Source organism: Heteronotia binoei, chromosome 13, assembly GCF_032191835.1.
Source record: "Heteronotia binoei isolate CCM8104 ecotype False Entrance Well chromosome 13, APGP_CSIRO_Hbin_v1, whole genome shotgun sequence".
NCBI classification, from domain to species: Eukaryota; Metazoa; Chordata; class Lepidosauria; order Squamata; family Gekkonidae; genus Heteronotia; species Heteronotia binoei.
In genome coordinates, this window is record NC_083235.1 from 5,852,941 (window position 1) to 5,866,028 (window position 13,088).

The 13,088-nt window shown below is 50.8% G+C and overlaps 1 protein-coding gene and 1 non-coding gene across 2 annotated transcripts in view; one reads left to right on the forward strand and one right to left on the reverse strand.

The window, feature by feature from the left end:
* Positions 1 to 13,088, reverse strand: part of PDE4A (phosphodiesterase 4A) — a 593,319-nt gene that overhangs the window by 469,247 nt on the left and 110,984 nt on the right. The gene's annotated exons all lie outside the window — the stretch shown is intronic.
* TRNAT-GGU (transfer RNA threonine (anticodon GGU)) lies at positions 2,400 to 2,471 on the forward strand. Its single transcript has one exon. It is a non-coding gene; the product is annotated as a tRNA-Thr (tRNA).

Genomic DNA, 13,088 nt, shown 5'->3' on the forward strand with positions numbered 1-13,088 from the left:
AGTTGGAAGGGACCTCCAGGTCATAGAGTCAAAGAGTTGGAAGGGACCTCCAGGGTCACAGAATTATAGAGTTTGAAGGGACCTCCAGGGTCATAGAATCAAAGAGTCAGAAGGGACCTACAGGGTCATAGAATCAAAGAGTTGGAAGGGATCTCCAGGGAATCATAGAGTTGGAAGGGACCTCAAGGGTCATAGAATCAAAGAGTTGGAAGGGAACACCAGGCTCATAGAATCAAAGAGTTGGAAGGGACCTCCAGGGAATCATAGAGTCGGAAGGGACCTCCAGGGTCACAGAATCAAAGAGTCGGAAGGGACCACCAGGGTCATAGAATCAAAGAGTTGGAAGGGACCTCCAGGGTCATAGAATCAAAGAGTTGGAAGGAAACACCAGGGTCATAGAATCATAGAGTCGGAAGGGACCTCCAGGGTCATAGAATCATAGAGTCGGAAGGGACCTCTAGGGTCATAGAATCAAAGAATTGGAAGGGACCTCCAGGGTCATAGAATCAAAGAGTTGGAAGGGATCTCCAGGGTCATAGAATCAAAGAGTTGGAAGGGACCTCCAGGGTCATAAAATCAAAGAGTTGGAAGGGACCTCCAGGGTCATAGAATCATAGAGTTGGAAGGGACCTCTAGGGTCATAGAATCAAAGAGTTGGAAGTGACCTCCAGGGTCATAGAATCATACAGTTGGAAGGGACCTCCAAGGTCATACAATCAAAGAGTTGGAAGGGGCCTCTAGGGTCATAGAATCATACAGTTGGATGGGACCTCCAGGGTCATAGAATCATAGAGTTGGAAGGGACCTCCAGCATCATCTAGTACAATTCACTGCCACAGAAGGTGGTGGTGGCTACAAGCGTAGACAGCTTCAAGAGGGGACTGCATAAGCATATGGAGCACAGGTCCATCAGTGGCTATTAGCCACTGTGGGTATTGATGGAACTCTCTGTCTGAGGCAGTGATGCTCTGTATTCTTGGTGCTTGGAGAGGCACAGTAGGAGGGCTTCTAGCCCCACTGGTGGACCTCCTGATGGTCCCTGGGTTTTGGCCACTGTGTAACACAGAGTGTTGGACTGGATGGGCCACTGGTCTGATCCAATATGACTTCTCTTATGTTCTTAACCCCCTACGATGCAGAAAATTCAAAAATACCTCTCCCTGAATTCACAGGATATTCATTGCTGTCAGATGGCCATCTAGCTTCTCTTTAAAAACCTCCAAGGAAGGAGAGCCCACCACCTTCCGAGGAAGCCTGTTCCACTGAGGAACCACTTTCACTGTCAGGAAGTTCTTCCTAATGCTGAGCCGGAAACTCTTCTGATTTAATTAAGCACCCAAAGGATGATCAATACGTGCAATTCGCTGCCACAGGCAGCTACAAGCATGGCCAGCTTCAAGGGGGGATTGGATAAACCTATGGAGCAGAGGTCCATCAGTGGCTATCAAACTCTCTGTCTGGGGAAGTGATCCTCTGTATTCTTGGTGCTTGGGGGGGGCACAGTGGGAGGGCTTCTGGAGTTCTTGCCCCACTGGTGGACCTCCTGATGGTCCCTGGGTTTTGGCCACTGTGTGACACAGAGTGTTGGACTGGATGGGCCATTGGCCTGATCCAACATGCTTCTCTTATGTTCTTCTTATGGACCTCCTGATGGCACCTGGCTTTTTTGGCCACTGTGGGACACAGAGTGTTGGACTGGATGGGCCACTGGCCTGATCCGACATGGCTTCTCTTCTGTTCTTATATCCTGATGGCCCCTGGGTTTTGGCCACTGTGTGACACAGAGCGTTGGACTGGACGGGCCATTGACCTGATCCAACATGGCTTCTCTTCTGTTCTTATGTTTACCCATGACAGGGAATCCAACTTTTTTGAGCTTACAGAAAAATGGGGGATTCCGACGCAGGAGGGTATGTGCACTCCTCCACTTGCAGCTGCTGGAATGGCCTTGGGTCAGCCATAGCTATCGCAGGAGTTGTCCTTGAAAGGGCAGCTGCTGTGAGAGCTCTCTCAGCCCCACCCACCTCGCAGGGTGTCTGTTGTGAGGGAAGAAGATAAAGGAAATTGCAAGTTGCTCAGAGACTCTGATTCAGAGAAAAGGACGGGGTTTAAATCAACGGTCTTCTTAGGCATAATTTGAACAGTAGCTCTTCAGCATTTCAGGTTAGAAGATCCGTTTAACAAGGTTACCTTTCAAAATCAATGTACGGTTTTAAAATACACCTGGCTTACCTTCAGTCCAGGAGTGGAATTCTAGAAGGAGCTCTGGTGGCTCAGTGGTTGAGCATCTGCTTGGCAACCAGAAGGTCCCAGGTTCAATCCCCGGCATCTCCAACTAAAAAGGGTCCAGGCAAAGAGGCGTGAAAAACCTCAGCTTGAGACCCTGGAGAGCCATGAATGGGGCTGTGGCTCAGTGGTAGAGCATCTGCTTGGTAAGCAGAAGGTCCCAGGTTCAATCCCTGGCATCTCCAAAAAAGGGTCCAGGCAAAGAGGTGTGGAAAACCTCAGCTGGAGACCCTGGAGAGCCGCTGCCAGTCTGAGTAGACAAGACCGACTTTGATGGACCCAGGGTCTGATTCAGTATACGGCAGCTTCATATGTCCATCCTCCAAGAGCTTATAAAAAAGAGCCTTGTGAGCTCTTGGAGGACTGGCTACATCAGGGGTGTGTGGCCTAATATGCAAAGGAGCTCCTGCTAGAATTCCAACCCTGCTTCAGTCACATGGCAATGATCCATGCGCCGTGACGGCAGCTGCTGACAAAGCAACGTTTTAAAAAAATGTGCGCAGCCAGTGAGAAGTACGGCGACCGATCAGGGGAAGAGAAAACAGCGCCAAGCCAACGGAGCTGAATTTGGTGTGACCCCGTCCTTTGCTCTGCTGCTTTTGAGTTGTCACCTACATCTGAGCACAGAAAAGGAGCATTTTCATCCAAGGTGAAACACGTCAAGCCCGGGTTTGTTGGCAGAGTAATTTGCACAGCGACGGCGCTCAGCCTAACTCAAGTGCAGGGAAAGGTTTATTTAGGAACTAATGTCCTCGACAGGGAGGAGGAGAGCCAGAGATAGGGTCTGTGGGGTTTCTATTGCAACTTCACTTCCCGTTGTCGTGAGTTAATTAAATGAATGTATATGCAGGCTGATGCTTAGCCAGGGAGAGGTATAGCCAATGAGAACGTTTGCACTTACTTCCCGCTCAGGCTAGGCGTCGATATGTATAGTGACCATTGAAGCAAAGCCCTAATTGGCTAATCCATATATTTGGGAGGTGGTCTGGGGGAAACCCTTTGGTCAGTTTTTATTGCCCTTTGTGTAAAGCCCTCAGATCTCCACGCAGTTAGAGTTTGGACTCGAGAGAGTCGAGATGTAGTCTAGAGACTAGATAGGATAATGAATCCTTCTGTTGCTTTCTAGAAATCCCAGCAACCCTTTCCTCATAGTAAAAGTAAACTGCTTTATTCTTAAGCTTTATTCTTGGAGAGCCAGTTTGGTGTAGTGGTTAAGTGTGCGGACTCTTATCTGGGATAACCGGGTTTGATTCCCCACTCCTCCACTTGCACCTGCTGGAATGGCCTTGGGTCAGCCATAGCTCTCTTATCTGGGAGAACCGGGTTTGATTCCCCACTCCTCCATTTGCACCTGCTGGAATGGCCTTGGGTCAACCATAGCTCTGGCAGAGGTTGTCCTTGAAAGGGCAGCTGCTGTGAGAGCCCTCTCCAGCCCCACCCACCTCACAGGGTGTCTGTTGTGGGGGAGGAAGGTAAAGGAGATTGTGAGCCGCTCTGAGACTCTTTGGAGTGGAGGGCGGGATATAAATCCAATATCTTCTTCTTCTTCTAAGCTAAAACGTCTGCCTGGCTTGTGTATGTGTGGTTCTCTCCACACAACTCTGCTAAAGTATCTGTAAACCCCAACAGGGTCCTAACTACATCCCTAGCTGAGAGAGAGCGAAGACAAAGTGTGGCCCTTTTGAGAAGCAGTGCTGGTCCAAGAGCACATGGAGCCCCATGTGAGGCACTCCCTGTCATGAGCCCCGATGAGGAGGAGCAGGAAGGGTTAACAGACCTGGAAGAGTTGCCAGCCAGTTCCTCAGCTGAACAAACAGCAGCTGGCCCATCAATCACTCTCCAGGCATCAGAGTCAGCTGTTGACGATCAATCTCCTCCAAGCTCTCCTCCTCCCATCTCAAGAGTTCGAAGCAGGCTCCGGAAAGAACTTTCAGGGCGAAGACATGAGGCACGCCGCTGCTTCAGATCTCTCAGCCCTGAGTTCTAGCAGAGTCGCTGCCACCCAGGGAGCAGGCTGATTGAGACTCCTATATAGCTCCCACCCAGGACCTGGTAACCTTGTGGAAGCAACAAGTCTATTTTCTGGCTTGCATCCACGCTCCTTCCTGATTCCTGATCCTGACTGCTTGATTTCCTCGGCACTCTGGCATTGTGGCTTTTGAACATTGACTTCTGATTCCGGTTTGTGATTCTGCATTGGTGACTGGCTCCTGCTTGACTTCCAGGACTCTGACCTTGGACTGGCTTTGGACTCCTGCCTGCCTGCACCCGGAGAACGTGACACCCCCCACCACCGCCACCCCCATCATAGTGCACCGCACCTCGGCACCATGCCCACCCCCTCCCTTCCCTTCCCATCTTTTTCGCTCCGCTCCCCCCTTCCGAGATCAGAGCACGCTCCGTATTGGCCCGAAGGGAGGGCGAGCCAAACCTTCTCCAGCACATTCTTCAAACAAGGTTGAGATGCACGCAGCATCTTAGCCAGTGGGGCCGAGGTGTGGCGCTGCGCTCTGATCGCATCGGGGAGGGGGGAGTGGAGGCGGAATGGAAGGGACGGGAAGGGAGGGGAGGGGAGGGGGCAGGCGGGCAGAAGCAGACAAACTGGGCACTTGCCAGTCTAGGGCACCGGGGGCGGGGGAGAGTCCAATTCAGTGCACCCCTCTTCCCAGCGCCCTAGGCAAGCACTTAAGTTTGCCTAGCAGGCAAGCCGACCCTGCTGAGAAGAAAGGGGGAATTGCCCAAGGAGTAGCAATCTGGAGACAGACAAGGAATGATACTGAATAGGAGCAGGGTCATTTTGTAGAAAAAGAAGAAGATGAAGAAGATATTGGATTTATATCCCGCCCTCCACTCCAAAGAGTCTCAGAGCGGCTCGCAATCTTCTTTACCTTCCTCCCCCACAACAGACACCTCGTGAGATAGAAGAAGATATTGGATTTATATCCCGCCCTCCACTCCGAAGAGTCTCAGAGAAGCAGACAAACTGGGCACTTGCCAGTCTAGGGCACCGGGGGCGGGGGAGAGTCCCACAACAGACACCCTGCAAGGTGGGTGGGGCTGAGAGAGCTCTCACAGCAGCTGCCCTTTCAAGGACAACCTCTGCCAAAGCTATGGCTGACCCAGGGCCATTCCAGCAGCTGCAAGTGGAGGAGTGGGGAATCAAACCCAGTTCTCCCAGATAAGAGTCCACGCACTTAATCATTACACCAAACTGGCTCTCTATTAGAGCTATGGCTGACCCAAGGCCATTCCAGCAGCTGCAAGTGGAGGAGTGGGGAATCAAACCTGGTTCTCCCAGAGAAGAGTCCACGCACTTAACCACTACACCAAACTGGCTCTCAGACCCCAAGTGTGCAAGGATAAATGATTAGGCCCAGTCCTAGGATTGCTAACGTGCAGCGGGTGGGGGAAGTTGCAGCCCTCTTATGGCTACCCCCTAGGATTTTCAAGGCAAAAGACAGGTGGTTTTGCCCTTGCCTGCCTCTGCGTAGCAACCCTGGACTTCCTCTGTGGTCTCCCATCCAAGGACTAACTAAGGCCAATCCTACTTGGCTTCTAAGATCTGACAACAGAAGGCTAGCCTGGGCAGCCCAGGTTGGAGACAAAGAGAGGTGGTTGATCTGCTGTTGTCTCCCTCTGTGCAGCAACCCTGGGCTTTCATAGCAATCCCCTGTCCGAATATTAACCGGAACTGACCCTGCTTCGCTTCCAAGATCTGACGAGATCAGGCTAACCTGGGCCGTCCAGGTCAAGGCAAGAGACAAACAGAGGTGGTTTTGCCATTGCCTGCCTCTGCATAGGTGCCGCTCAGAAAACATTTCATTTCATTTCATTTATATCCCGCCCGACCCCACCAAAGCGGGCTCAGGGCGGCTCACAACATCAAAAATTCTAACATTAAAATACAATAATAATTTACATAATTAAGACAACTAATATATCAATACATCAATCAGTCTCAGTGTGCTATCTTATAGTCTTCCGTCAGAATATTTCAATATTTCAATGCCGGTCAGTTATAAGCCAACCGGAAGAGGACTGTCTTACAGGCCCTGCGGAACTGTCCAATGTCCCGCAGGGCCCTGACCTCTTCTGGTAACTGGTTCCACCAGCAAGGGGGTTGTGATCGAGAAGGCCCTGTCCCTAGTTGACTTCAACCGGGCCTCCTTTGGCCCGGGGATTACGAGCAGATTTCTAGAGCCGGATCGCAGCACTCTCTGGGGGGCATATGGGAAGAGACGGTCCCTAAGGTAGGCAGGTCCTAGGCCATATAGGGCTTTAAAGGTAATAACCAGCACCTTGTACCGGACTCGGTATATTATTGGCAGCCAGTGCAGTCCCCGGAGGCCCAGCTGAATGTGCTCCCGTCTAGGGAGCCCTAATAACAGCCGAGCGGCGGCGTTCTGCACTAGCTGCAAAACAGAGGCAGACAGCAAGATGTCATGAAAACGAGACATCTGAAGCACCTCAGTCTTGTCACCGCTTGTTCGGAACAACTGATTCTTTCCGTCAGAGGATCAGCTGGAATGAGCCTGGAACCAGCTGGAATCGGTAAGAAATCTCTTTTCCCCCTAAACCGAGTCGTGCACCGTCGCTGGCGCTTTAAAATTCCCCGGGGAATATGGACTATCCCCATTAACAGAGCCCCAAAGTTAATTAAATCAGAGCTTGTAAAATGATGCATCACGAAGAGATTCCAGCTGGGAACTGGGTTTTCCGCTCGCCTAATTTGGTTTCCGAAAGGGGAAGAAACTCTAGAAATACTCGATGAGAACAAGACTCTAAACTGCAACGGAGCTTGGAAACGAAAAAGCTGTGCTTTCTCTGACCTTTACCCGGATGGTCAGGGTTAGCCCTATCTTGTCAGATCACAGAAGCTAAGCTGGGTCCGTCCTGGTTAGTACTGGGATGGGAGACCAGCAAGGAAGTCCAGGGTTGCTACGCAGAGGCAGGCAAGGGCAAATCACTGGATGGCTCAGGCTAGGCTGATCTCATCGTATCTCAGAAGCCAAGCAGCATCAACCCTGATGAGTACTTGGATGGGAGATCGCCAAGGAAGCCCATGGTTGCTACGCAGAGGCAGGCAAGGGCAAAACACCTCTGCTTCTCTCTTGCCTTGACCAGGATGGCCCAGACTAGACTGATCTCATCGTATTTCGGAACCTAAGCAACATCAACCCTGCTTAGTACTTGGATGGGAGACCACCATGGAAGACCAGGGTGGCTACGCAGAGGCAGGCAAGGGCAAACCACCTCTGCTTCTCTCTTGCCTTGACCTGGATGGCCCAGACTAGACTGATCTCATCGTATTTCGGAATGTAAGCAACATCAACCCTGCTTAGTACTTGGATGGGAGACCACCATGGAAGACCAGGGTGGCTACGCAGAGGCAGGCAAGGGCAAAACACCTCTGCTTCTCTCTTGCCTTGACCAGGATGGCCCAGACTAGACTGATCTCATCGTATTTCGGAACCTAAGCAGCATCAACCCTGCTTAGTGCTTGGATGGGAGACCACCAAGGAAGCCCAGGATTGCTATGCAGAGGCAGGGAAGGACAAACCACTTCTGTTTCTCTCTTGCCTTGACCTGGATGGCCCATGCTAGACTGATCTTGTTGTATCTCACAAGCCAAGCAGCATCAACCCTGGTGAGTACTTGGATAGGAGGCCACCAAGGAAGTCCAGAGTTGCTACACAGAGGCAGGCAATGGCAAGCCACCTAAGAATGTTTATCTGGATGGCCCAGGCTAGCTTGATCTCATCAGGTCTCAGAAGCTAATCAGAGTCTGCCCTGGCTAGTACTTGGATGGGAGACCAACAAGGAAGTCCAGGGTCGCTATGCAGAGGCAGGCAATGGCAAACCACCTCTGTTCATCTCTTGCCTTGACCTGGATGGCCCAGGCTGGACTTGATCTTGGAAGCTAAGTGGGGATAGCCCTGGTTAGCACTTGGATGGGAGACTACCGAGGAAGTCCAAGGTTGCTACGCAGAGGCAGGCAATGGCAAAGCCACCTCTGCTTCTCTCTTGCCTTGACCTGGATGGCCCAGACTAGACTGATCTCATCGTATTTCAGAACCTAAGCAACATCAACCTTGCTTAGTACTTGGATGGGAGACTACCATGGAAGACCAGGGTTGTTACGCAGAGGCAAGCAAGGGCAAACTACCTCTGCTTCTCTCTTGCCTTGACCTGGATGGCCCATGCTAGACTGATCTCATCGTAGCTCACAAGCCAAGCAGCATCAACCCTGGTGAGTACTTGGATGGGAGGCCACCAAGAAAGTCCAGAGTTGCTCCTCAGAGGCAGGTAACGGCAGACCAGCTTTTTGTCTCTTCCCTTGAAAACCCAAGAGGGACATTCCCCCCAAAGCACATCTTTGGATTATCTCAGCAGGAGGTGGTGGGCAGAAGAAGAGAAGCCAAAACCCCATAAATGAAACATAGAAGAGTCAACACAAAGATGGTATTGATCACAAGCCAGAATTTCAGTCTGCCTTGAGAACACTGGAGTAGGAATACAGAGACAGAAAAAGGCCTCTGAATCCCAGAGCCTGGAGGCAACTTCAGGGGAAGAACGCAGTCTCTATGCCCTGCTGTTGGCTGTCCAGAGGAACTTGTTGGCCACTGTGTGTGAGGCAGGGTACTGCTGAACTAGACGGACCCTCCCTCACTAGTCTGATCAAGCAGGGTAGTTCTAATGTTCTTCTCAGGGGAAGGCCTCAGTCTCTCTACCCTATTGTTGGCCCTCCGGAGGAACTGGTTGGCTCCTATGTGAGACAGGATGCTGGACAAGATTGACCCTCATTGGTCTGACCCAGCAGGGCTCTTCTGAGGTTCTTCTCAGGGGAAGGCCTCGGCCTCTCTGCCCTGTTGTTGGCCCTCCAGAGGAACTGGCTGGCCCCTGTGTGAGACAGGAGGCTGGACCAGATGGACCACCGGTATGATCCAGTAGGACTTACCTGAGGTTCTTATGAAGGCTTCAACCTCTGTGCCCTGTTGTTGGCCCTCCAGAGGAAGTGGCTGGCCACTGTGTGAGACAGGATGCTGGGCTAGATGGACCACTGGGCTGATCCAACATGGCTTCTCTGATGTTCTTATGTCTGGGGCAGTAATGTGCTACCTTCTTGATGCTTGGGAGGTGGAGATAACAGCAGGAGGGCTTCTGGGGTTTTGGCCCCGCTGGTGGACCTCCTGATGGCACCTGGGGTTATGGCCACTGTGTGACACAAAGTGTTGGACTGGATGGACCACTGGCCTGATCCAACATGGCTTCTCTCATGTTTTTCTGCCTGGGGCAGAGATGCTCTGTCTTCTTGGTGCTGGGGGTGGAGGTAACAGTAATAGGGCTTCTGGAGTTCTGGCCCTGCTGGTGGACCTCCTGACGGCACCTGGGTTTTGGGACAGTGGCATGAAGGAAGAGCAACCTAACTGACAAGAGAAATCTAAGCATGTTTATTCCAAACTCACTGAGTTCCGTGGCACTTCCTCTCTAGCAAGATTGCAAGCTTAGAACTCTTTTCCCTGCACAGAGAGGAGAAGGAAGGGCGCACATCTGCCAAACATTCACCCCCTCCAGGGATGAAGCCAGGAGAGCAGAAGTGCACTCAGCAGGGTTGAAGGAGGATGCGGTGACCTTTCTGAAAATCTCCATGCACGCCTGACGTCTGCCGGGGAGGTGGGTTTGGCTCAGGGAACGGAAAAGGGGAAGGGAAGGAATGCCTGATGCGAAACAGCAGATGCTGTCAGGATGTCGGCTCCCGGCAAGTCTTGAGGGTTCGGGGGGATGCGGACTGGAGTGGGGAGGGAGGGGGGTTTCCAACCTGTTCAACTGCAACCATGTTGTGGCTAACAGAAGAAATGGTATGAGAGACGGCCGGGTCACGACAAGGGAGCTTGGGAAACTTACTCCCAAAGCCTCCACAGTATGCTGGGGATAGAATGAGATCCCAACTTTGGCTTAGAATCACAGAATCATAGAATAATAGAGTTGGAAGGGACCTCCAGGGTCATCTAGTCCAACCCCCCACCTTTCCCTAAATTCACAGGATCTTCATTGCTGTCAGATGGCCATCTAGCCTCTGTTGAAAAACCTCCAAGGAAGGAGAGCCCGCCACCTCCCGAGGAAGCCTGTTCCACTGAGGAACCGCTCTAAACTCACAAATATTTCTCCTTAAATTCACAGGATCTTCATTGCTGTCAGATGGCCATCTAGCCTCTGTTTAAAAACCTCCAAGGAAGGAGAGCCCACCACCTCCCAAGGAGGAAGCCTGTTCCGCTCCTACAGCTTGATTCGATCTCAGGCCCGCCAGTTTGTCTCGTCGGCAGTATCTGCAAAACCCTCCTCCAACCTCACATTTCAAAGGAGTCAGCCATTAAAAAGGGACTTGGAAACCGTGGCCACAATGTCATCTGATTCCTACGGCAGTGGTTGTAAATCACATTGCCCCGTGGATTCCCTAGAGCCGTCGGAAAAGAGTGTTTTGCTGGCTTAGGCCAAGGTCTACCTAGAGTCTCGATCATCAGTGTGTTTGCAGTTTCCAGTGGGAGCTCATTAAATGCCTTTGGAAGCACTCAAGAAGGATATTAATTTGATGGTTGCCCATATTGTTAGCTTCCAATTCCTGGCATTTGCCCGCTCATGAAATTTTCATGAAAAAGATTTGTAAAACCTTTTCTTTTCTTAAAAAAGGCGTCTAATCTGCGTTCCCTGACCATGTTGGGCAGTAATGAGTCCCACAGATTAATTATGCCTTTTGTGTGTGTGTGGGGGGGGGAGAAATAGTTTCGCAGTTCGTCCTGAGCCCCATCGTCAATCAAATTCATTGGCTAACTCTCAGTTGGTTATTCTCAGATTGTGTGTGTGTGTGTAAGAGAGAGAGAGAGGCTGCAAATCAGGGGTGGAATTCTAGCAGGAGCTCCTTTGCATATTAGGCCACACACCCCTGATGTAGCCAATCCTCCAAGAGCTTACAAAAAGAGCCTTGTCAGCTCTTGGAGGATTGGCTACATCAGGTGGGTGTGGCCTAATATGCAAAGGAGCTCCTGCTAGAATTCCACCCCGAATACTAATCACAGTCTCCAAACAGTTTGCCGATTTTTATGAACTCTGTCTAGGCTTCCCAAATCCCCCGCCTGGGCGGGGGACCCCCGATTTGGAGGCTCCTCCCCTTGCTTGGCAAAAATCCAGAAAGCGGGGGGAATGGCGGCCCTTCCCCCGCAGCCTAGAACCCAGCAGCTTCTCCTCTCCCCTTCCCACCGATCCCTGATGCTTCTCCTCCTCCCTTTCCTTCCCTTCTCACCTCCGATCGCAGCAGCTTCTCCTTGCTCCTCCCCTTCCCACCCAGCTCCATCGCAGCAGCCGGAGCTTTCCCAGGCTGCTTCCTGTCCCGCCCCAAAGGACCATGTGCCTTTGCACCTCCAGAGGTGGTGAAAGGCTTCAACTTTCTGTGTCTGTGTCTTTGTTACCGTGAAGAAGCTGGCTGGTGAGTAGAGAGCCAATCCCCTACATCAGATCTGTGAGAAGGGGTGTGTGTGGAGGAGAGGGAAACATCATTATTCCCTATGTGAAATATTTCTTATAGGGTATAATGGGGAATTGATCTGGAGGTTTCGGGGGCTCTCGGGGAGATATTTTTTGAGGTAGAGGCACCACATTTTCAGTATAGTATCTAGTGCCTCTCCCCAAAATACCCTCCAAGTTTCAAAACGATTGGACCAGGGGGTCCAATTCTATGAGCTCCAAAAGAAGGTGCCCCTATCCTTCATTATTTCCTATGGAAGAAAGACATTTAAAAAGGTGTGCTGTCCCTTTAAACGTGATGACCAGAACTCCCTTGGAGTTCAATTATGCTTGTCACACCCTTGTTCCTGGCTCCGCCCCCAATGTCTCCTGGCTCCACCCCCAAAGTCCCCAGATATTTCTTGAATTGGACTTGGCAACCCTAACTCTGTCACCTCATTTCTCATTCTGTCGTTTCTAAGTTTACAGAGAACTTCCACATTTTCTGGAGTTTCTTGATAGCTTTCAGGAAGAAAGTGGTGCGGGTTAGCATTTAGAGTGTCAGATGAGGACCTGGGTTCAAATCACCTCTCTGCCAAGGAAGCCTGCTGAGTAACCCTGTGCCCTTCATAGAGTTTTTCTGCATTTTCATTTCCTCACTTATAAACTCCTGTTACTTTGAGGAGGGGAGGTCTGATCTGCATATGTTTGTCTCCCTCTAGTGGTCAAATTGATATCACACTGGATTATGTCCAGCATTTCTCCCTGCGGGTTTTTACTGCAGACATAAAACGATGTAATATTGACTCAACTACCAGAGGAAGCAAAACACGTGAAACAGGGGAGGAAAAAACACCCCAAAGAAATAAGCACTTTTGCAAGCCAGGAAAATGAGGATACAGAAATACCCACAATCCCTCAGCCCAGGGGTGGCCAAACTCACTGAAAGTGTCAAGACAGTGTGCGTTTGCAATAAAAAAGGCCAACGCCATGCTGGGAATTATTAGGAAGGGAATTGAAAACAAATCAGCCAGTATCATAATGCCCCTGTATAAATCGATGGTGCGGTCTCATTTGGAGTACTATGTGCAGTTCTGGTCGCCGCACCTCAAAAAGGATATTATAGCATTAGAGAAGGTGCAGAGAAGGGCAACTAGAATGATTAAAGGGCTGGAGCACTTTCCCTATAAAGAAAGGTTGAAACGCTTGGGACTCTTTAGCTTGGAGAAACGTCGACTGCGGGGTGACATGATAGAGGTTTACAAGATAATGCATGGAATGGAGAAAGTAGAGAAAGAAGTACT